Consider the following 22,063-nt stretch of genomic DNA (forward strand, 5'->3'; position numbering starts at 1 on the left):
CTCATGACGAGCACGAGGCGATCATGAAGGGCCACACGTGGCTTGTGACGAGCATGAGGCGGCCGACCGTGCAGGGCCACTCTCAACAAGTGCGAGGTGGCCATGCAGGGTTGCTCGCGATCAAGTGAGGCTGTCGTGCAAGGCAGGGCGTCCATGTAGGGCAACGAGGTCGAGCGGGGGGTGATCGTGTAGGGCCACGAAGTCGGGCAAGACAAATGGATGTGAAGGGCAGCAGGGTCGAGCAGGGCGGATGATCACGTAGTGCCGCCCGCAGCTCACGTGGTTGAGGGCAGAGACAAGAGATGACTGAGAAGGGAAGTTGTTCAGTCCGATTTTGAGCAGATAAAAAAATATTCATAGATTAATCCGTGAATGGATTCATATATCCGTCGATCTATTATTTTATAAAAAGTAAATAATGAAAAGGATAAATAATTCATCTTTTTTCATAAAATAAACAGTAGAAAATTTTTCTCAATTTTTGAATCCATCCTCTCAAATAAATAATGCATTAAGATCGTCATTCTCTACTTTAAGTCCCTTTAAGATTGACACTACACGACAAAAATATAAATACAGAGTATTAACAATGAAATTTTACGATGAATTTTTTTTTGTCAAAAATTTGGAATAAATTTTACGATGAAATATATTTTTGTCGCAAATTTACAATGAAATTTACGATAAAAATAGTATAGTTGCCCAAATTGCGATGACCAATATTTGTTGCTAAATTCGTCGGCAAATGGAGACGAATTCAGGAATTCATCACCAAATCTATGATGAATCCAGTATTCGTTGTAGATTTCGCAATGAATCGGTGTTTTCATCACCAAATCTACGATAAATCTTTGATTCGTCGCTAAATTTGACGATGAATTCTGGATTCGTCACAAAATCTACGATGAATCATGGATCCATCGCAGAATTGGCGACGAATCCATGATTTGTCACAGATTTTGCGATGAAAGAATAGAATAGTCGCAAAATTTACGACAAATCATGGATTCGTCACTAAAAATCCAAACTTAATTTCCCGAGCCAACTTTCCTTCTCCTTGATTTTTACCTTTGGTGACAAAAGAGTGATTCGTAGCCAATTTGGCAACGAAAAAACTTTCGTCGCCAAAACCCTAACTTAACCCTGACCCGAGCCCTTTCTTTCTCCTTCTCCTTCGTGATTTTTTCCTTCTCCGCGATTCTCTGCTCTTCCAACGACTAGCGATCTCGATTTGATCCCTCCGGCGACTGCAACGGCGACGGTGAAGCTTTAGGCGATGGCGCACAACGGTAAATTCCTATTTTCTTTGACTCGATTGACTCTTTCTTCCTCTCCGGCGGTAGGCGTGCTGACCAGGCGCTGGCCAGCCCCTGGCGGGTTGGTGGTCGGTCGGCGGCGGCCCGCTGAGGTCGATGGCCCCGTTGGGTGGCTGCTTGTGGGGTGATGGCATGACCGCTAAGGCAGCTGGCAAGCTGGAGGCAAATGCAGTTGGGCCGGCGGTTGGCCGCTGGTGGGATGGTGGGGGGCTGCTGACCGACTGCTAGGGGGCTGCTAGCCAGGGTCGCTAGTGCCCTACAGGTCGATCGTTAGTGGGTTGTTGGCTGGCCGGTGGCAGAGTACTGGTCGTTGGTGGGGTTAGCCGTTGACAGGGTTAGGGTTGCTGGGGGCCCGTTGGTTAAGATTTAGGATTAGGGTTGCTGCCCGGTTGGGTTAGGGTTGCTGGCCGGTCGGGTTAGGGTTGTTGGTTGACCCCCGTTTATTAATTTCAATATATTTTAATTAATTATCTTTGTTATATAATATAAGTTTGTAATTTTGTTTGTGCAGGTCCTATTTTGATGTGTGCTTCACGTATTTCGGCTACACTAGGTTGTGTTCACCTGTTGTAGGTATAATTTTATTTATTGTTATAAAAAATTACCATGATTGACTTATCTTATGGTTAATGAGGTTGTAGTAGTTTTTATATGTTATAGTTTTATTTAATAATTTAATAAATTAAAAATAGAAAAAATACAGAAAGAAAGGAGTTGGATGTATAAAAAGAACAAACCTGAACGTAAAGGTTTAACTGATGAGTATATTGTTGGAATGGAATAATTTTTGGAATTTACTTCTACTAATGTTGAATTTATGGATGGAGATAAGATAAGATGTCCTTGCAGAAAATGTCACAATGGTAAATTTTTACAATGTGACAAAGTTTGCGAACATCTATGTAGATTTAGTTTTACCCTGAATTATTATAATTGGACATGTCATGGTGAACCATTTATACCTGACGAGAATTATGGACAAAATATACAAGTGTCAGTTAGTGGTGATCAAAGTTATTATAATCAATTCAATCCATATCAGAGTGTAATTGAGGAGGTCATAATTTATTTCCTGATCCGAGTTTTACAAGTTCTAGTTGTCCTCCAATAGATGAACAAATATTTTCTACTTATACATCACCATTGGAGGGGGTACAAGAATAAAATATTCATGAAAATTTAAATAATGAGGCATATCAGCAATTTCAAGAAATGTTAAGTGCTGCAGATGAACCTGTGTGGGCTGGTTGTGACACTCACACTAAATTATCTCTCACTGCAAGACTATTGAATGTTAAGGCAGAGCATAATGTGTCTGAAGATTGTTTTAATGATTTTGTTCAAGTTATGGGAGAGACACTTCCGCGTGATCACAACTTGCCTACTGATTTTTACAGTATGAAAAAACTTATGAAAGACTTAGGTCTTCCGGTGGAAAGGATTGATGCTTGTAGAGATAGTTGTATGATATACTGGGGGAGAAGATCAAGATGCAGATGTGTGCAAATTCTGTAATCAAGCTAGGTACAAGAGAATCAATAAGAGTCAACAACGACGTAAAACATACAGTCAGCTATTTTATTTGCCTTTAACTCCTAGGTTACAAAGACTCTATGCATCAGAAGCCACTACTGAACACATGACTTGACATGCAAATCATCAAACAGAAGATGGTCTAATGTGTCATCCATCAGATGCAGAGGTATGAAAAAATTTTGATAGAACATATCCTGATTTTGCGAAGGAAATTTGGAATATAAGATTGGGTCTCTGTGCTAATGGATTTGCTCCATTTAGTAAATCAGGAAGAAATTATTCTTGTTGGCCAGTAATATTAACTCCGTATAATCTTCCACCTGGGATGTGTATGAAAACACCGTATATATTTTTAACATTGGTTATGTCTGACCCGCAAAATCTGAAAAAGTTAAGATTGACACTAGTTTGTTAAGTGTTTGTCCTTGCTTTTTCTTTCTGAATGATTTAGTTAAGCTAGCAATGGAATCCATTAATCCATCTAATAAGGGACTTTACCTCATTTTTGTAAGTTATGTGAAGCTCCTCCCTTATATAGCGCTAGATCCATCCTCATGACCCCACCATTGGACCAATTAGTCTTTGAGCATAATAACTTGGAGGCACTTGTTCTTTAAATTTAAATTTTGTTGACTAAGTTCTTCTCTATTACATACATATGTCGTAGGTGTGATGATCTTTTTCAAATTCTTCGCATGCCAACTACTCATTGTTCATACAAAATCTAAAGTTTAGGGTATGATATAAACAAGATCTTGTATACTAGTACTTTGATTTTGCATATGATACACTCTACCAAGGCCCCACCTTCAAAAAAATCCATTTGTTGTGAGGAGCCCAGAGATGGTACATCGTGCAAGCAAGAGCTAACTTCTTTGCATGGTTGTGCCAAGCTATTTCTCGGGCTTCCTTCACTAGCCGTTTTATAGCACTTTTCAATGTCGTCATTTGTCAAGTGATACCCAGCAAACCCCAGATGTGTCCTCATATGAGTTTGCTAGTTCCACATCTAAAAAATAAATGGTCCTTAGTTTTCATATATCGATTGTAGAATTTACACATCCTGGTTGCCAAGTGGAGGCACTTGTTCTTGTTCTTTAGAGAGTAGGAGATGAAAATATGTCATCTTCAAATACCATATAAGCTAGTTTGTGTTTGTCTTCAACTACCATATAAGCTAGTTTGTGTTTGTTTTTAGGCTTTTTTGTATCTCTTCTTCTTCAAATGTAAAGGTGGCATCCCCCTTTAATGTCATATGTTTCTTTTTGTTGATGCAATCATATCCTAAGTGATCAAGCTTGACCAAGTTGGTCCAATGTAACCTTGGATCTTGTTATTTGGACAAAAAAAAATTAAGTTTGATCATCTCTTATGATTTGATATGTGTGTTTGAGTGTACAAGGACTATTAGTGCAATCAAATCCAACATAATCTTGATAAACTAACAATATGTTTTGATATTTGAGCAATATGTGAGTTGTTTAGATATGCTAGTAAGTTAAGATTGACTAAATATTTGATAGTGATGAAGTTCAAATGAGTTGAGGTCGATTAAACATTTGACATTAATTGAACTTCAATAGGTGTTGACAATGGAGAAGTCAATTAGAGAGTTAGCAAGTGATGGGAAATCAAATAAAAGTTGACAATGGAAAAATTCAATAGTGAGTTAGAAAGTAATGAGAAGTCTAACAAAGACTTGGCAAAATGAAAGTGCAACATGGTGTTAGCAAGTGTTGAAAGTCCAATCGTATTATGGAGAACTATATGCTTGACAAATATTGAAAGCACAGATAGGTCAAAGAGAACTAGATGGTGAGATGGATGCAGTCACCAGGCATATCTCCAAGTTCTAATAAATCCTATCTACTACCTGGGGAGAAAACAAGGAAAACCCCAGGGTCTGCATAGTGAGCATCAGATACTCAGTGGGTACAAGAACGAAGTGCATGTAAAGTTAAATATCAGCAAGAGTAATAACAACAGAAATACAGAAGATATACAGTCTCTACCGTGGATAAATAAGGAAAGGTAAATACTAATCAACAGGTAACAGGAATCATGGTAATAGAACATGATATATCAACTGAGATAACCAAGGAAGATCAATACTGTGTAACAGGTATAGGAATCATGCAAATACATGCAATGCATGCATGCCATACAATGCAACAGTCATATATCATACAAGTGCAACAGTCATATATCATACAAGTGCAACAGTCATATAACATACAAGTGCAACAATCACACACAACGATGCTACAAACAACAATGCAGTATAATACAACAGCAAATGCATGCTAGCACTTACACTAGCAGTGCTTTAATGATTGCACCCACACAGGCAGTGCGTAGCACCCACACAAGCAGTGCTAAAAATGATCGCACCCACACAGGCAGTGCGTAGCACCCACACAGGCAGTGCGTAGCACCCACACAGGCAGTGCTATAATGATATAATGATCGCACCCACACAGGCAGTGCGTAGCACCCACATAGGCAGTGCTAAAATGATCTCATCCACACAGGTAGTGAGATATAACAATCAACAACAAGCAACAACACCTACTTCTAGCATGTAGATGTTATGATGATCATCTCAACATGTAATAATTACAACTAATCAGCATAATCAACATGAATCAAGAGGGGTCATCATAGATCAACGATACCAACTTGAGACTGTACTATCAATAGATAGATCAATCAAGGTCAACAAACATGTATCAATCAACGAGTATCAAAAGGTATCAACTAGACAACTGACAAGTATCAAACAACGAGTATTAAAAGGTATCAACTAGATAACACACACAAGTAACAGGAGTATCAACATGATAGTATCAACCATATCAAAGGTCAACTAGAAGGTATCCAACAACGAATATCATATGGTATCAACTAGATAAATAGTACAAGTAGCAAGAGTATCAACAAGTTAAATAACAATAAATCATGCACTGAAAGAACACCTGTAGTGACCAAGTACAGGATACCCACTTGACTCAGACGACTATCAACAATAAAACCCCCAAACTGAGCTCCGAGCATAATAGGACCGATCAATTCAAGGTCCTGAAATCAAACAACAACACAATACTTATTACGATGATACTGTATCAAATTTATAGTAATTAAATTCTATAATTTAATCCAACTAATCCCCACTTAATTAGCCTAATTCGAGTTAGACTAATTTAACCATTTGATTGCTATTAACACGATTTAACCAATCCATTAATTAGCTGTATTAATGAATTAATACAACTAATCTCATGTTTGATCAAACCTAAACTAACCAACAGTAACAACCCTTCTAACAGAAACTCATCAACAAACCAACTCAAGGAATTTCAACCAACAGGTCCCTTCCACAATCGCGCAATTCTTGGTATCAACTAGAAGACCAGCTCCTTTTTGTGGAACCAGTTAAACCTAACCTCACAACCTCACCTGATCAATTCAACAACATTACTAAACAAAATCCGTAGTAAACTCAATACCGATCTAACCGAGTTCTTGTAGATGAAACAACTACAGCTTACCTCAAATCCCTTAGAACATCTCAGATTCCAGCTCCACAACTCATCTTCTGTACAATAAACAGAATCAAGAATCAGAACCACACCCACTCAACCAGACTCAGATTCATTGCTAAACAATACTAACCAAATGCAGGAAAGGAGATTCACCTCAATCGAATCCTAATCCAGCTCCTATTCTTCCTTCAATCTAACAAAATCCATACAAATTGTGATCGAGCAGTAACCCAACAAGAATCAGCAAAATCTAACAAAATCGGCCAACTCCTAGCAATCCAATATTATCAAACAAGGATGAACTAGAGTCAAGATCATACCTTGAGATCAGATCCCTTGTGCCCTAGAGAGCCCTGATCTGGATTCCTCATTGCCTTAGCTCCCTTCTGCTCAATGGACGAAAAGAATCCACCGAACGCCTAACGAGCCCCAAATCGGTTCTTGTAGGTCCTGCTTATCAACAGTGAGCTCCTCCCTGTTGATTGTCTTCACCACCTCCTACTTCTCCGCTTGCTCAACCAGTTTGGGCAAGACCGGCGACATCTTGCCAAACTTCTGCGACCCACAGACGAAGCAAAATACGGCCAGATCAAGTGAGAGGCACCCCTCACCGTGCTCACCTTCATGCTTTTCTCCTTGGTTGCGGCACGATCTCGTGATCGGAAGAAAAGAAGAAGAAGGGAAAATGAAAACTCGCGATCGAGCGTAGAGAACAACGGCGAAATCGCGATCGAGCATGAAGGAGAGGAAGTCGCAATTTCACGGTTTCCTTAACGGGTTCTCAGATTAACGGGTTTTAAAACCATAACTATATCCATTAACCCTATAAGCTAAATGGGCTGAAATTGGGCTTATTGGCTATTTGGGCTAGTATTAATTAGGCTTCATTTGGTTGCCTTAACTTGGGCTTTAGAGATTTATTCAATTATGCTACATTCATAATCTCAAGTAAACCCAAATCCCTACTTGATCAAACCCTTAATGAACAATTAACCTTATTCCTTAACAATTAATTAAGGTTATTTACAAGTAATCTATAAAATTTTCTGATATCTTACAGGGGCAACAATAATAATTAACCCTACTGAGATGGAATCAAACTGAGACTGAAAGGCCCACGATAGGCTGTTAGAGAACTATGGGGTAGTGTAGGAAGGGGGTGAGAAAATTGACCCTCTCCTCAACTTTGGGCCTCGAGACTTGGATGGGGTGGCCGCACCCCATGACGATGCGTTGGTTATTTGTGTCACCATTGGTAATGATGAAGTGGCTAAAAGTGTTCAATAACACAAGAAGTTTGATCAATGTCCTATACAAAGAGGCCTTTAATCGGATGCAAATCAATAAGGATGCTTCGCCCATGTCACCTCCCTCTTTGGTTTCACAAGGCATGAAGTATAACCCTTGGGCCAGATCAACCTCCCATTATCCTTAGGAGAAGAGCTCCTAGGTGAACGTGGATCATTGTATACACAGTGGTTGACGCACCATCTTCTTATAACGCCATCCTCAGAATTAGCTAGCATTAATCTTGTTCTAGGTTGTGGTATCTATGTTTCATCAGAATATCAAGTTCCCTATTAGAGACTAGGTTGGCAAGTGTTGGCGATCTGGATCTCCGTTCTGCGATCCGGATTCTATCCGCTCCGAGAGCATAGAACCCCACAGAACAAAAAAACTTTAATCCCGCCTAGGATCAATTGACAAGTCTATAAAGAAGACTAGATCAATCGATCCTTCAGGATCGCCGATTCCTAAATTATTATCTACGGTTTTATCTAACTTGTTCTAGTAAATAAAACTGCGGGAATAAAATTTTACCAGAACCTTTTTGTCGACCTCTGGCTGCCTTCCGCTGTATTCCTGTCTTCTTCCTGAACGTTGGGTGGACAACGATCCTCCAGGAATAAAGGTGTTGCAAAACTTCCGGACGAAGAACCTTTGATCGTCTTCTTCCTTTCTCGTCTTCACCTTGGCTTGTCTTCTTGCTAGGTCTGGCCACCTCTCTTATGAAGTGGCCACCTCAAGAGGAGAAGGTAAAGGGTCGGTGGAAGAAAACAAAAAAGAGAAGAAGGAAGAAGTCAATAACACAAGAAGTTTGATCAATGTCCTATACAAAGAGGCCTTTAATCGGATGCAAATCAACTTAAGGATCTCATCCATCGGATGCAACTTGATCTCATCTAACGGCTATGTTATAATCTCTTTTAATATAACTTGATGTCTACCTCCCTCTTTGGTTTCACAAGGCATGAAGTATAACCCTTGGGCCAGATCAACCTCCCATTATCCTTAGGAGAAGAGCTCCTGAGGTGAACGTGGATCATTGTATACACAGTGGTTGACGCACCATCTTCTTATAACGCCATCCTCAGAATTAGCTAGCATTAATCTTGTTCTAGGTTGTGGTAACATATCTATGTTTCATCAGACCTATATGCCCATTTATTAAGTTCCCTATTAGAGACTAGGTTGGCACTAGTGTTCAAGACAGGCGATCGATGGTTTGTCCAAAGCCATCTTGATTGTGAGCCTTAGTTTATAATTCCGTCGATAATCGTCTTCTGTGTCTCACAGACACCAAGTTATCTACAATATGAATTAAGAGGACTTTATTATAAAATTACCTATTGCAATCATTTGACCAAAAACATGATTTCTTATTTCATAAATGTTTATACAAAAGACAAGTCTTTTCAGTATACATCCTAACAGCAAGATCATGGGAAACAGACGCGACAACAGATGGTTAGGGGGATACTCGCAAAGTCCGAAGAACTCAACGAGCTAAAGTGCAAACCCTTCAAGATGCTCCCTCAACTCAACCTACTGAGGTAAAGGAGCCACTGTAGGTTGACTCAAGTATGCTTGACTGAGTCACTCAAATTGCGATCGATTTGATGAATGAGATAAAATGAAGATTGATCATCTGTCTCGATCAGAATAAGGACGTCTTTGCTTTGGCACCTCAGGAAGTCATAGGAGTCATCTTAATATCATCTGCGAGGCCCGACCAGTCAAGTAGAAGAAGCAACACTTTGGCCACCCGAACATTGATAAAAGATAATCGTCACAAAGATCTCAAGATGAAGGATGCTGGACACATTCGAGATGTGCAATTCCCCACATGGCTGACCAACATTGTGCCGGTCCCCAAGCTGGGAAGCAAGTGGCACGTCTACGCCGACTTTCGAGATCTAAATAAAAGTCTGCTTGAAAGACTGCTACCTTCTCCTTCGGATTGACTAGCTAGTGGACTCCATCGTCGGATGTAAGTTCATCTGTATGCTAAACACATACGAGGGATTATCAGATCCCTCTAGTGCTTGAAGATTTAGGAAAAGGTCAATTTTATTACTTTTGATGGGATATTTTATTATGTCGTTATGTCGTTTGAGCTAAAGAATGAAGGGACAACTTATTAAATTCTAATGGATCGAATTTTCAAGCATCAAATCAAAAGGAAGATAGAAGTTTATGTGGATAACATACTAATCAATTTTGCTTAAGCTAAAGACTTTATTAGTGATGTTGATGAGACTTGCCACACACTGAGAAGGTACAATCTCAAGCTAAACTCGAACAAGTATTTGTTCAGGATCAAGAGTGGTCGATTCCTCGGTTACATAGTCACTAAGCGAAGAATTGAAAGTAACTCGAAAAATATACAGGCCTTCCAGAATGTGGGTTCACCCAAGAATGTTAGAGAAGTTCAGTGATTGGTTGGTCGTGTCACGATGCTTTCCAGATTCATCTCCCAATCAGTGGATAGAAGTATGCCTTTCTTCAAGGTACCCTGTAAATCCGCTAAATTTTCATGGGAGGAGAAATCCAAGCAGGCCTTTACCAACCTCAAAAAGTACTTGGAAAATCTCCCCACCTCTCTAAGTCAGTGGTGGGGAAGCGGCTATGGTTATACCTCGACCGCTGAAGGGGCAGTAGGATCCATCCTCATTAGACAAGAAAGAAACCTCCAGTAACCCATCTACTTCTTGATCCATCTATTGAAAGATCCCGAGAGTCGATATCCTACCTTGGGAAAGCTAGCCTTGATCCTTAAGCCCTCCATCTTCGACTATACTTCTTATCCCACCCCATCAAGGCGCTCACTAACAGTACCTTGGCATAGTTATTGACAAATCCAGAGACATTGGGGAGATTTGTCAAATGGATCATGGAGCTCAGTGAGTATGATATCTAGTACCAACTGCAGATTGCTATCAAGGCTCAAGCTCTAGTTGATTTCCTAATCGAGACCCCAAGTCAATAAAAGGAAGAAACATAGAAGGTCTTTGTAGATGAGTCGACCACCAAGACCGAAAGTGGGTCAGGGTGCTACTGAGCTCGCCCTGAGGACATTCACTGCAATAAATCATCAAGTTATAGTTCCGGGCCTCTAACAATGAAGTCAAGTACGAAGCACAGATAATTGACCTCTAAGCAACCAAACAGGTTGGCGTTTCCCGAGTGATCATTCACTCAACTTCCAACTGGCTGCCCAATAGATAGAAGGAACCTTCGAGATCCAAAATGACATACTTCATTGTTACGCAGAAGCCTTCGAAAAGTCGAAAGCAAAATTTTGGGAGGTCAACCTCCAAAAATACATCGGGTTGAAAATTAAAAAGCAGACGACCTAAATCCTCTGACTGACTAGTGTGTATCCATCGTCGCCTTCCTAAAGCACAAGACTCAGCTAAACAACATCAAATAAGCTTGAATTCTCAAGAGGCGGCTACCCATTTTGGTGGGGGATACCTTGTACAAGCAGGCCTTCTCCCGTCCCTTCCTCAAGTCCTTGAGTCCCAGTGATGTCGACTACATTATGCGGGAAATCCACTAAGGCTTTGTGGGAACCACACTAGGAGTCGGACCTTAGCTCAGAAAGTCCTCCTAGCTGGCTACTTCTAGCCTTCTCTACAAGCTGACTAGGCTCAGATGGTTGACACCTACCTTAACTATCAGAAATATCAACTATTGCTTCACCACCCCACTGAGTTGTTGAAGACCTCTATCATATCCTGCCCCTTCAACTAGTGTAGAATGGAAATTGTGGACCTTTTTTCAACAGGGTCTATTCAGAAGAAGTTCCTTCTAGTAGCAATAGACTACTTCTCCAAATAGGTGGAGGGTGAGTCACTAGCTTGGATCACAGAAGAAGTCATCCTCAAGTTCCTTTGGAAAAACATAGTTTGCCAATACGACATCCATCGCAAGATGGTGTCAGACAACAACCGACAATTCTATGGCTGTAAACTTAAGGAATGGTATCAGTGCTTTGGCATTCATTAGACCTTTACCTTGGTTTATTACCCCTAGAGTAGCGGTCAGGTGAAGGTCATCAAACGGAAGCTCGTCTGAGGATTAAAAACTAAGCTCGACCGTGTCAAGAGTAGCTAGGTGGAGGAACTCCCCAACATTTTCTAGGCCTATAGAACAACCACTAACAACTTTAGGATGACTACTTTGTTGGTGCAGGGACCATCAAATGATTGAACCAAAGTTTTGATAATGACAAAATGTTCAAGTTAAGTGTGTGACATTTATTGATGAGCTGAACTAAGTGTGCAGGTAACACAGAAAATCCCTAATTGTGGCTAGGCACAAGAAAGTCCTAAGTGAGACTAGGTAGTGGAAGTCCTAGTTAGAGGCTCGACAGACTTAATCTGGAGGATTAGGTGGGAAGACCTAGTTTGTAGGATTGGGAAAGGAAGTCCTAATTAGCAGGACTAAGTGGGAAGACTTGACGGATCAAGTGCACTAGGTGGAAGATTAGGCTGGTCTGGAGGACTAGATGTCTAGCGGTGGAAATCCTAGGGGTCGAGGATTGAGACTAAGCAAAAGTCCAACAAGTCTGGAGGACTTGGTTGGCACAAGGTAAATTCTCCCGAGTGGAGTAGGTGAGGGTGCATTACTAGTAAGGGGAACAATAGGCGTCGGTCTGACTCAGGGTTTCATTGAAAATCTGAAATCAAGACCAAAATAGTTTATTAAAATTGTTGCTTTTCCTGTGATATTTGTGTTTTGTACTAACTTATAATGTAGGAAATAAGGGGCTGAAGATTTGTGTTCCGAGCATCCTTATTTGGATCCAAGCGATCGGACCTCTAGGCGCCTAGATTGGTTTTAGGCGACTGGAAATCAGCGAAATAGGGCCAGCAAAGCGGTGAGGTGGCAGAGTCCCAGTGGTTGTGACACCTTAGCTTCTAGGTGTTCGGATTGGTTCCGGGCGCCCTGATTTGGCTAAAGCATTGCGAAGTCAAGGTTGATTCAGAACCTTCATGTCAATATAGAAGTGCTCAAAAAAGGATACAGGCGCCCAGAAGTACCAAGTCAGCAGCGTCGATAGTGGATCGATGGACAACGTGGAGGCACCCGAAAAGACTTGTAGGCACCTAGATAGCCTAATAAAAGGGCCTCGAGGGAGAGCCTTTGGAGCATCAATCTATGACTCAAAAACAACTGTCTGCACATGAATCTTCAACTAGGAACGCTGTCATCATGCCCAAGAGCTGTATTAGAATCTGCACATCTTTATTCTGCTGATATAATCATTTGCACTTTACTTTGTTCTTAAATTACTAGGACGGTATACTTGTTTACCGATCCTATTTTTTGTAAAGCGCTAACTCCCTCTTGTAAGAAGGGAGTTATTTAGTTGATTGCTCATCGAAAATGATCATTTGATCATGGGCCTTGGAGTAGTAGCATGTGGCTGTGAACTAAGTAAATATTTGTGTGTTTTTGTTCTTTGGACTGCCCTCTCAATTTCTATCTATGTAAAGTTTTATGAGCATTATAGCAAATTATGAAAATGCAACGTGCGCACTATTTACCTCCCCTCTAGCACTCTCAACGATCCTACAATTGTTATCATAGCGAGGGGTGCTCGAACAAGGTGCAACCACTGATCGAGCAATTTTTTTAGTTTTTTCATTTTCACATGATTCTATTTCTCCCACACTACTAATCCAAGACCAAGTCTTGGTATATTTTATTCTTTTATTTTATGTGTGAGATACATATGGCTCATTAGGAAGGTGATAGCACTGCCATACCACCCTTTGTTCTATGGAGAGAACTTCATTTACTGGAAAGGTAGAATAGAGTACCACCTCAAGACTCATTTGGACATGTGGATAGTGATTCAAGAGAAAGATCGAAGCCCATGCCAAGGCAACCCTGACACTCCAGTGTGGGTTGACCAAAAAGAGCTCAACAAAGTCGGCCCATTCATAAGACCCAAAGATCTGTGGGACAAACTCATCGAACTCCACGAAGGGACGTCCGACATGAAAGTCAGCAAGCGCGATCTCCTTCTCAATAAGGATTGCTACTGTAGCCTTCTTAAAGGATGGGTTGTGATTATCGGGTCGAACCCAATAAGCCTTTATCCATTACCTTTTAACCCATTAACACTTTAACCCTCTAAGTTTCTGGTATTTTACATTCTCCCCCACTAACAAAAATTTGGTCTCCAAATTTATTATCTACATACTACGATACAAAAATACCGTAATAATTAAAACATACCTCAATCAAACAGATGAGGGTATCGAGCTCGGATAGTATCCTCCAGTTCCCAAGTAGCCTCCTCGTCTGAGTGATGCTGCCATCCGACTTTAACAAGTCGAATGATTTTATTCCTCAACTGTCGCTCCTTTCGGTCAAGAATCCGCACCAGAATCTCCTCGTATGTGGCATCAGGCTTAACAGAGACTGATACATCAGATAGAATATGTGTCGGATCCGGTACATACCTACGCAACATGGATACATGGAATACATCATGAACTCTGGCCAATGATGGTGGTAGTGCTAAACGGTAAGCTACGGCTCCAACTCTCTCTCCATGGTGGATCAAAAAAGGTCCAATATAACGTGGAGCTAGCTTACCTCGGAGGCCAAATCTCTTCACCCCTTTCGTGGGTGAAACTCTCAAGAAAACATGGTCACTAGTAGAGAACTCCAAGGGTCGTCGTCGCCGGTCAGCATAACTCTTCTGGCGATCCTGTGCCTCTGCCATCCTACGTCTGATAATACGAACCAACTCTGCCTCATGCTGAGCTCTATGGGGTCCAAGCAGCTGGGCCTCACCAACCTCCTCCCAGAGTGTAGGTGTCCGACAAGGCCTACCATACAACGCCTCAAACGGTGCCATCTGAATAGCCGAATGATAGCTGTTGTTGTAGGCGAACTCCACTAACGGTAAATGATCCTCCCAGCCGCCCCCGAAATCCATAACACATGATCTCAGCAAATCCTCCAAAGTCTGTATGGTCCGCTCAGACTGTCCATCTGTCTGTGGATGGAACGCTGTACTAAATCGGAGCTGCGTGCCCATGGCCTGCTGCAGACTCTGCCAGAACCGGGACGTAAACCGGGGATCTCTATCTGATATGATACTCAACGGAATACCATGCAGTCTGATAATCTCACGGCTATATAGCTCTGCCAGTCGATCCAGAGAATCAGTCTTCCGGATCGCTAAGAAATGTGCGGATTTGGTTAATCGGTCAACGATCACCCAAATCGCGTCATGGCCTCGTCGCGTCCTCGGCAAACCCACCACAAAATCCATGGTAATATGATCTCATTTCCACTCAGGAATGGGTATCCGCTGTAATAGCCCAGCCGGTCTCTGATGTTCAGCCTTCACTTGCTGACACACAAGACATCTAGCTACAAAATCCGCGATGTCTTTCTTCATGCCATTCCACCAATAGGCCCGTCTCAAGTCTCGGTACATACGGGTCCCGCCTGGGTGGATAGCAAAACGAGAGCGATGAGCCTCCTGAAGTAACTTCTCTCTGACTGGGTGAGACTCAGGAACACATAATCTACCTCAGAAATATATCACGCCCTCATCATCTCGGGTAAACTCAGTCTGCTGTCCAGAGGATATCTGACTGCTAACAAACTGAAGATGCTGATCACCAGCCTGAGCCTCTCGGATCCTCGTCCTGATCGAAGACTGAGCAACCATAGTAACCAGAATACCCTGCTCTGTCTGTCTCTGCTCCTCAAGGCCCAACTCAGAAAATCTCTGAACTAACTCTGTGACCAACACTCTGTGACAAGCCAAAGTCCCTCTGGACTTCCTGCTAAGTGCATCCGCAACCACATTGGCTTTCCCCGGATGATAGCCAATAGTGCAATCGTAATCCTTCAGGAACTCCATCCACCTCCTCTGTCGAAGATTGAGTTCCTTCTGGGTAAACAGATATTTGAGACTCTTATGATCGGTAAGAATCTCAAATGTAATGTCATACAAATGGTGTCGCCAGATCTTCAAAGCAAAGATGATGGCGGCCAACTCTAAATCGTGTACTGGATAGTTCTTCTCATGCTCCTTCAACTGACGAGAAGCATAAGAGACTACCCGCCCGTGCTGCATCAACACCGCGCCCAAACCCTGAAGAGATGCGTCGGTGTATAATACAAAACCATCCTCTCCGGAGGGTAACACTAATATGGGTGCTGTCACTAGCCTCCGCTTCAGCTCCTGAAAGCTGGTCTCACAATCCTCGGTCCATAAAAACTTCACGCCTTTCCGAGTAAGACGTGTCAATGGCATCGCAATGCGGGAAAAATCCTCAACGAATCGTCTGTAGTATCCCGCTAAGCCCAGGAAACTGCGGATCTCCTGAACTGTCTTCGGCTGCTCCCAACTGGTAACAGCCTCGATCTTCTGGGGGTCTACTGATATGCCGCCACTAGAAACCACATGTCCCAGAAAACCGACTGATGATAACCAAAATGCACACTTGCTAAACTTCGCATATAAACTGTGTCGTCTGAGAATCTCCAAAACTATGCGAAGATGCTGTGCATGTTCCTCCTCGGAACGCGAGTAGATCAAGATGTCATCAATGAAGACAATAACAAACTGATCTAAATACTCCAGAAAAATGCGGTTCATCAGATCCATAAACACCGCTGGAGCATTGGTAAGCCCAAATGGCATTACCAAAAACTCGTAATGACCGTATCTGGTACGAAATGTCGTCTTCTGAATATCTGAATCTCTGACTCTCATCTGATGATACCCAGATCGCAGATCAATCTTAGAATACACTGATGTGCCTCTAAGCTGATCAAATAAATCCTCAATCCGTGGTAAAGGGTACTTGTTCCTGACGGTCACTGCATTCAGCTGTCTGTAATCTATGCATAACCTCAGAGTACCATCTTTCTTCTTGACAAACAACACTGGAGAACCCCACGGTGAAACGCTCGGTCTGATGAAACCCCGATCCAGTAACTCTTGGAGCTGGACCTTTAGCTCGTCCAACTCCCTCGGTGCCATACGATACGGAGCTTTCGATACCGGTGCTGTCCCCGGAATCAGCTCAATAGTAAAATCCACTTGCCTTCTGGGAGGCAAGCCTGGTAGCTCATCTGGAAATACGTCTGGATACTCTCGAACTACTGGGACGTCTGAGAGCTGAGAGCTACCGCTGCTGTCACTACTGATCATAGATAAAAGAAAACCCTGACAGCCATGTGACAGAAGCTTCTGCGCTTGCATCGCAGAAATCGTAGATATACCGTCGCCTCTGATGCCAGTGAAATCCCACGAGGGTTGGTTAGGAGGTCGAAAAGTAACCACCCTCGCCTGGCAATCAACTGTGGCATGATAAACTGTCAACCAATCCATGCCAAGTATGATATCAAACTCAATCATATCGAGTACTAACAAATCCACTGTCAATACCATGTTACCAAAATCTAACGGACATCCTCTAACCTCCTGTGTGACCTCTAATCTATCCCCAGAAGGTAAGGATACTGTCAACTGCTGCTGTCTAAGTGTAGGTAGTCTACCAATCTCCCTCATAAAGTACGAGATATAAAGGAATGGGAACTACCAGTATCTACTAACATATCAGCCGTAAATGCATATAATAAAATCGTACCGCGGAAAACCGATCCGTCGGCTCGCTGTGCCTCCTCCCTGGTAACCGCATGAATCCGTCCAGTCTCTGGCAGTGGTGGGGGTGGTGGCGCTGCCAAAGGCTGCTGCGGCTGAGTCTGAGTCGGATACTGAGCCTGATAGGAAGGCGGTGCCGCATACTGAATCGGAGGCTGATAAGAAGTCTGAGCCTGATATATCACCGATGGCTGAGGCTGTGTCTGATACTGCACCGGTGGCTGCGGCTGTGTCTGATACTGCACCGGTGGCTGAGGTGTGTCTGGTACTGCACATACGCCTGATACTGCGGTCCCGAAATGGAAGTCTGGGATACTGTATAATCTGTGGAGTACTCCTGTCCGCGAATACCATACGCAGCAACTGCAGGTGGAGCAGTCCGCTGCTGACGATGCGTAGAGTGAGCCTTCTGGCTCCCTCTCGGTGCTCCTGTATGACTAGCCTGTCCTCCCGGTGTGGAAGTACCTGGAGCACCACGCTGAGCCCTCAACGAACAATCTCGGCTCAAATGTCCCGGCAGTTTGCAAGTATAGCAAACTGACTGCTCCAGAGAACAAGATGATATAACATGATCTTTGGACCCACAACGAGTACAATAACTGTCACCTCCCGGCGGTCTCTGGTCCTGACGAGAAGATCCCGAGCGTCCCGTCGATGACTGTCCTGATCTCTGGGCCTTGCCCGATGCCCCAGAACCACTCTGCCTCGACTCTCTGCGACTACTCTGCTGATGGCCCCCAGTCTGAGGCTGCTGAGTCTGTGCTGAACCCTGTGCTGACTTCTTGTGTTTCTTCCTATCCCCAAATGCTCTCTGCTGAGCAGACTCAATCAGGAGAGCTCTATCCAACACCTCCCGATAGGAAGAAATACCCAAACCGGCCAATCTCACCTGTAAATAGTCCATCCAATCCCTGAATAAACTGCATCATCCGGGATCTATCCTCTGCAACCAACTCTGGACAGCATCTGGCTAAACGGTTGAATTCTGCATTATACTCTAGCACTGTACGACCCTTCTGTCTAAGACTCTGGAAATCCTGCCGAAGAGTCATCTGATATGCTAAGGGAAAATACTGACTATCGAAGATCTCCTGAATCTCGCCCAAGTGACCTGCTGCTCACCCAGAATAGTACGCTGAGTGGCCCACCAGATCTCTGCCTCATCTCGCAGATGATAAGCAGCTAACTCCACCTTCTCCCACTCAGTACAAGCAGTGTAGTAAAATGTACGCTCTACCGTCTCTATCCAGGACTGCGCAATTCTGGGGTCTGTCCCTCCATGAAATAAAGTAAATCTACTCTTCAGCGCATTTGCTAGCGCTGGAATCCGAGCCCGAGCTGCCACAATGTCCGTCGGATAAGTAGGGTCCACCACCGGAACTGGCGGAACCACAGTCGTAGGTATCACTGACGGTGCACTCTGATATCCTGGAGTAGGTACTGCTGCATAACCCGGGGTAGACGTCGCAGGAGTAGGAACTGACTGAAATGCCACGTGCACTGCTGGAGTGGGTACTACCGGAGTAGGTATCACTGGGGGTACCGTAGTGGCTGCAGTGGGTATGTCAGTGCCCACTGATGGATCTGAAGAAGAAGAAGCCGCATGTGAAGGTTGTCCCTCCGGTGGATCAGCCGTCACAGAATCGTGTCTCCTCTTACGAGGTCGTCCACGTGGTCCCCGCCCACGTCCGCGCGAAGTAGTACGTCCTTCGCGAGGCATATCTGTTTAAAATATTACTCCACATATTACAATCCGTATCAAATTCTGAAACCAACAATTTTTACCTATTGCTGTCTGGAGATGTTCTGCCACTGCTTAGTCCCATGATCTGATCACAATATGACTCCGAAAAATGCGAAAATACCGAAACGCAAAATCACAAATCCGACAAACCAAAAATCCAAAAATACCGTAATACTAAGCTCTGATACCAACTAAATTGTTACGCCCCGGGAGACAGCTTTCCGAGAAATTTCGGCAGCATCTCCCCTGTAACAATTGACTTTCCCTGAATACATACACACAATAAGAATCCATAACAGGCTATGGATATATATATATAAACAAAATGGAAAGACAAAGTGATCAACATATCACATATCCACATAAAGTGACCCACACGGTCACTAATAGCATCACCAAGTCTAATATCACAACCACGCATGCATATCAATCCATCCAAAAATCCGATAAACAACCCGAAATGGAAACAAATATCGAATCATCGGAAAAATCCATACTCAAATGGAAAACACCACCAGAAGTCCAATAAGTCCAAATACACTGATACTGTAAAGTAAATAAACCAAAACACAAGGGTTCAGGACTAGCAGTGCAGCTCTCCAGACGGCATCAACCTGAAACAGACATACAGGTAAACGGGGTGAGTTCCAAAAGAAACTCAGCGGGTATCTAGCAGATATGTGTATAAAAGCTATCAACAGTAATATCATGCTGTACAGTCTACTGAAAGGTAAATAGATATGAAAACTGAACAACAGTAGATCTGTACATACCAGAGTCTGATAATCAAGTAGTAAGGTGAAAGTAGTCCCAAAACCAATACATAGGTCTCCTGTATATGCATGTCATCCAAGTGCATCAAACAAGTGCAACAATCACAATCAAATGCAATCAGTGCAGTATGCACATGGTGCAATGCATGTCCTGGTCACCCTTGACGCCAGTCAGATCAGTCACCCCTATAGTGGTGAGGTAGAGTGGAACTACGCCAGTCAGATCGCTCATCCACAGTGGTGAAGTCACGTGGGTAAGGCTGTGACCTCTGTGCACTCTGCCGTCACTGCTCCTGCGTGACCGAGTGGACAGGATGTCCTCGAGGTGTACACCTATCCTGGTACCCCAAATCATAAGTGGGGGAGCAAGCTCTCATCTCCTGGTCACAATGACAGAGGAGGGATCCCTGTATGCTACCACGCTACGAAACCACTATCCTGGGTGGCCTAGCGGAGCTCCTGTCAGGGCAAGTATGCACCAACCTAAAGGTTCCACTAACCCATGAGTGGATTGTGTGTGTAAATCATATACGAGCGATTCATATTTTGGTTAAAGTCATTCCTTCATTCTATTTTCTCATACATTTCTTCTTTTCTCTCGCGCGATTACGCCGCTTCGTCTCCGAGCTCCGCCTTTCTTCCCCGACGTCTCGATTTGGTGCAGACGGCGCCGACAATCCAGTGGATCGAAGAGCGCCATCCCTCCATCCATTCCTTCGATTTCCCATCGTGAGTGGAGTGCTCCGATGTGAATCCTTCCCCTGTCTTCGTCTCTCTTCGGCTGTGAGCAGAGTGCCCAGTTGCAGAGGCCGGCGACAACTTCCGTCTTCGAGCCGCTTCAATCTCACTGTCACCGGATCAGATCAAGGTAAGGATTTCAATTCTTTGGTTACTGATCTTTCGGTTGCGGAGTGTACCAGGAGCCAGTGGCAGAGGTTGGATTCCGACTTTGTCTTTTCCGAGCTTGCCTCCTAGTAGCGGTGCTCTGGTGAGGTCCATTGCCATTGGCGCAAATCATCTCAGATTTCCGGCCACCTTCTGTGTTGAATAAGGACTCCTTACCTAAATTTTCCCTAACCCTAGCTCAAAGTTCATTTTATTATTTGGCCTGTGTTCTGTTCTGTGATTGCATCAAAAACCCCCCTTAATTGTTCGTGTGATTTCCTTGTTTGTGCTTGCCGTGTGGAAGAGTTTAGGCTTGTTTTTTGGAAGTGAATGTGATGAATCATTCTTTGGGCAAGTATGGTCAGAATACTTGTTGATAAATGTTTATGACTTTGTGTGAATTAATTGAATCAATTGGTAGAGGTTTGTTTGGGAACAATATTGAATTGAGGAGTAATGTTTTGTTAGCAATGAATCATGTTATAGTTAATTTATGGGTGCATGGGTGTTCAATTGAGGGGTTGTGTATTGTGAATATGTCTCATTATGTTGTTCTACATCTTGTAAATAAATGTAGAGGATATTGTGAAGTTAGTGTAACACTGTGTTTGAATTTGATTCTAATAAATGGTTTTGTTTATTGATAATCCACGTGGTATTAGTGTAGCATGTTGTAAATTATGTATTGTTTTATATTATATATATGAGGTGTATGCTGTATGTTAATTGATGTATGTATGTGAATGAAATTGGGTTGGAGTTTTGTCTCTTGTGTTAAAGTTGTATAGTGCTTAATTGTGTTGTTGTCTTAGTTAGTTGTAAATAACTATGAATTAGGATTGTAATTATTGTAAGTGTATGTATGAGTGTTGCATGATACATGATGTGTATAGAATTCATTCTGCATATTGAGTCGTGTTAATAAGTGTTACTTTTGTATCATTGTTTGAATAAAAGTATGCTTAGAAATGTGTATTTTGTGTACTTAGGATTCTTTTGTTAATTGTAAATTAAATTATGAATAAATAAAATTGTAAATAATTAGGAATGAATAGGGCGTGATAAAATTCCTGAACCAATTGTTTGTTGATGCAGTTTTGTCATGATTGTTGTTTTGATGTTGACAACGATTTAAGTTCATATTCAGATTGATCGATTACAGGATGAGATCGGAGAGGGCTCGGTAGCTCGTTCTCCGGATTAGGTCAGAGAGGGCTCGGTAGCTCGTTCTCTGGACCGGATAGGATCGGAGAGGGCTCTGTTGGTGTAATAGTTGCCCCAAGTGCATTGAGTTTCAATGTTTGGCTAAACTATGTTTGAAGTTAGACAATTCT

At 42.7% G+C, this 22,063-nt stretch overlaps 2 pseudogenes; one reads left to right on the forward strand and one right to left on the reverse strand.

The window, feature by feature from the left end:
- The first annotated feature begins 1,412 nt into the window (after nt 1–1,412).
- On the forward strand, nt 1,413–9,639 carry LOC141829937 (uncharacterized; annotated as a pseudogene).
- A 7,591-nt stretch (nt 9,640–17,230) lies between these two features.
- LOC141829938 (uncharacterized) lies at nt 17,231–19,047 on the reverse strand (annotated as a pseudogene).
- Nucleotides 19,048–22,063: the final 3,016 nt, after the last annotated feature.

The sequence above is a fragment of the Curcuma longa genome, chromosome 5, assembly GCF_044706935.1.
Source record: "Curcuma longa cultivar G26 ecotype Majalengka, Jawa Barat chromosome 5, ITB_CL_G26_1.1, whole genome shotgun sequence".
NCBI classification, from domain to species: Eukaryota; Viridiplantae; Streptophyta; class Magnoliopsida; order Zingiberales; family Zingiberaceae; genus Curcuma; species Curcuma longa.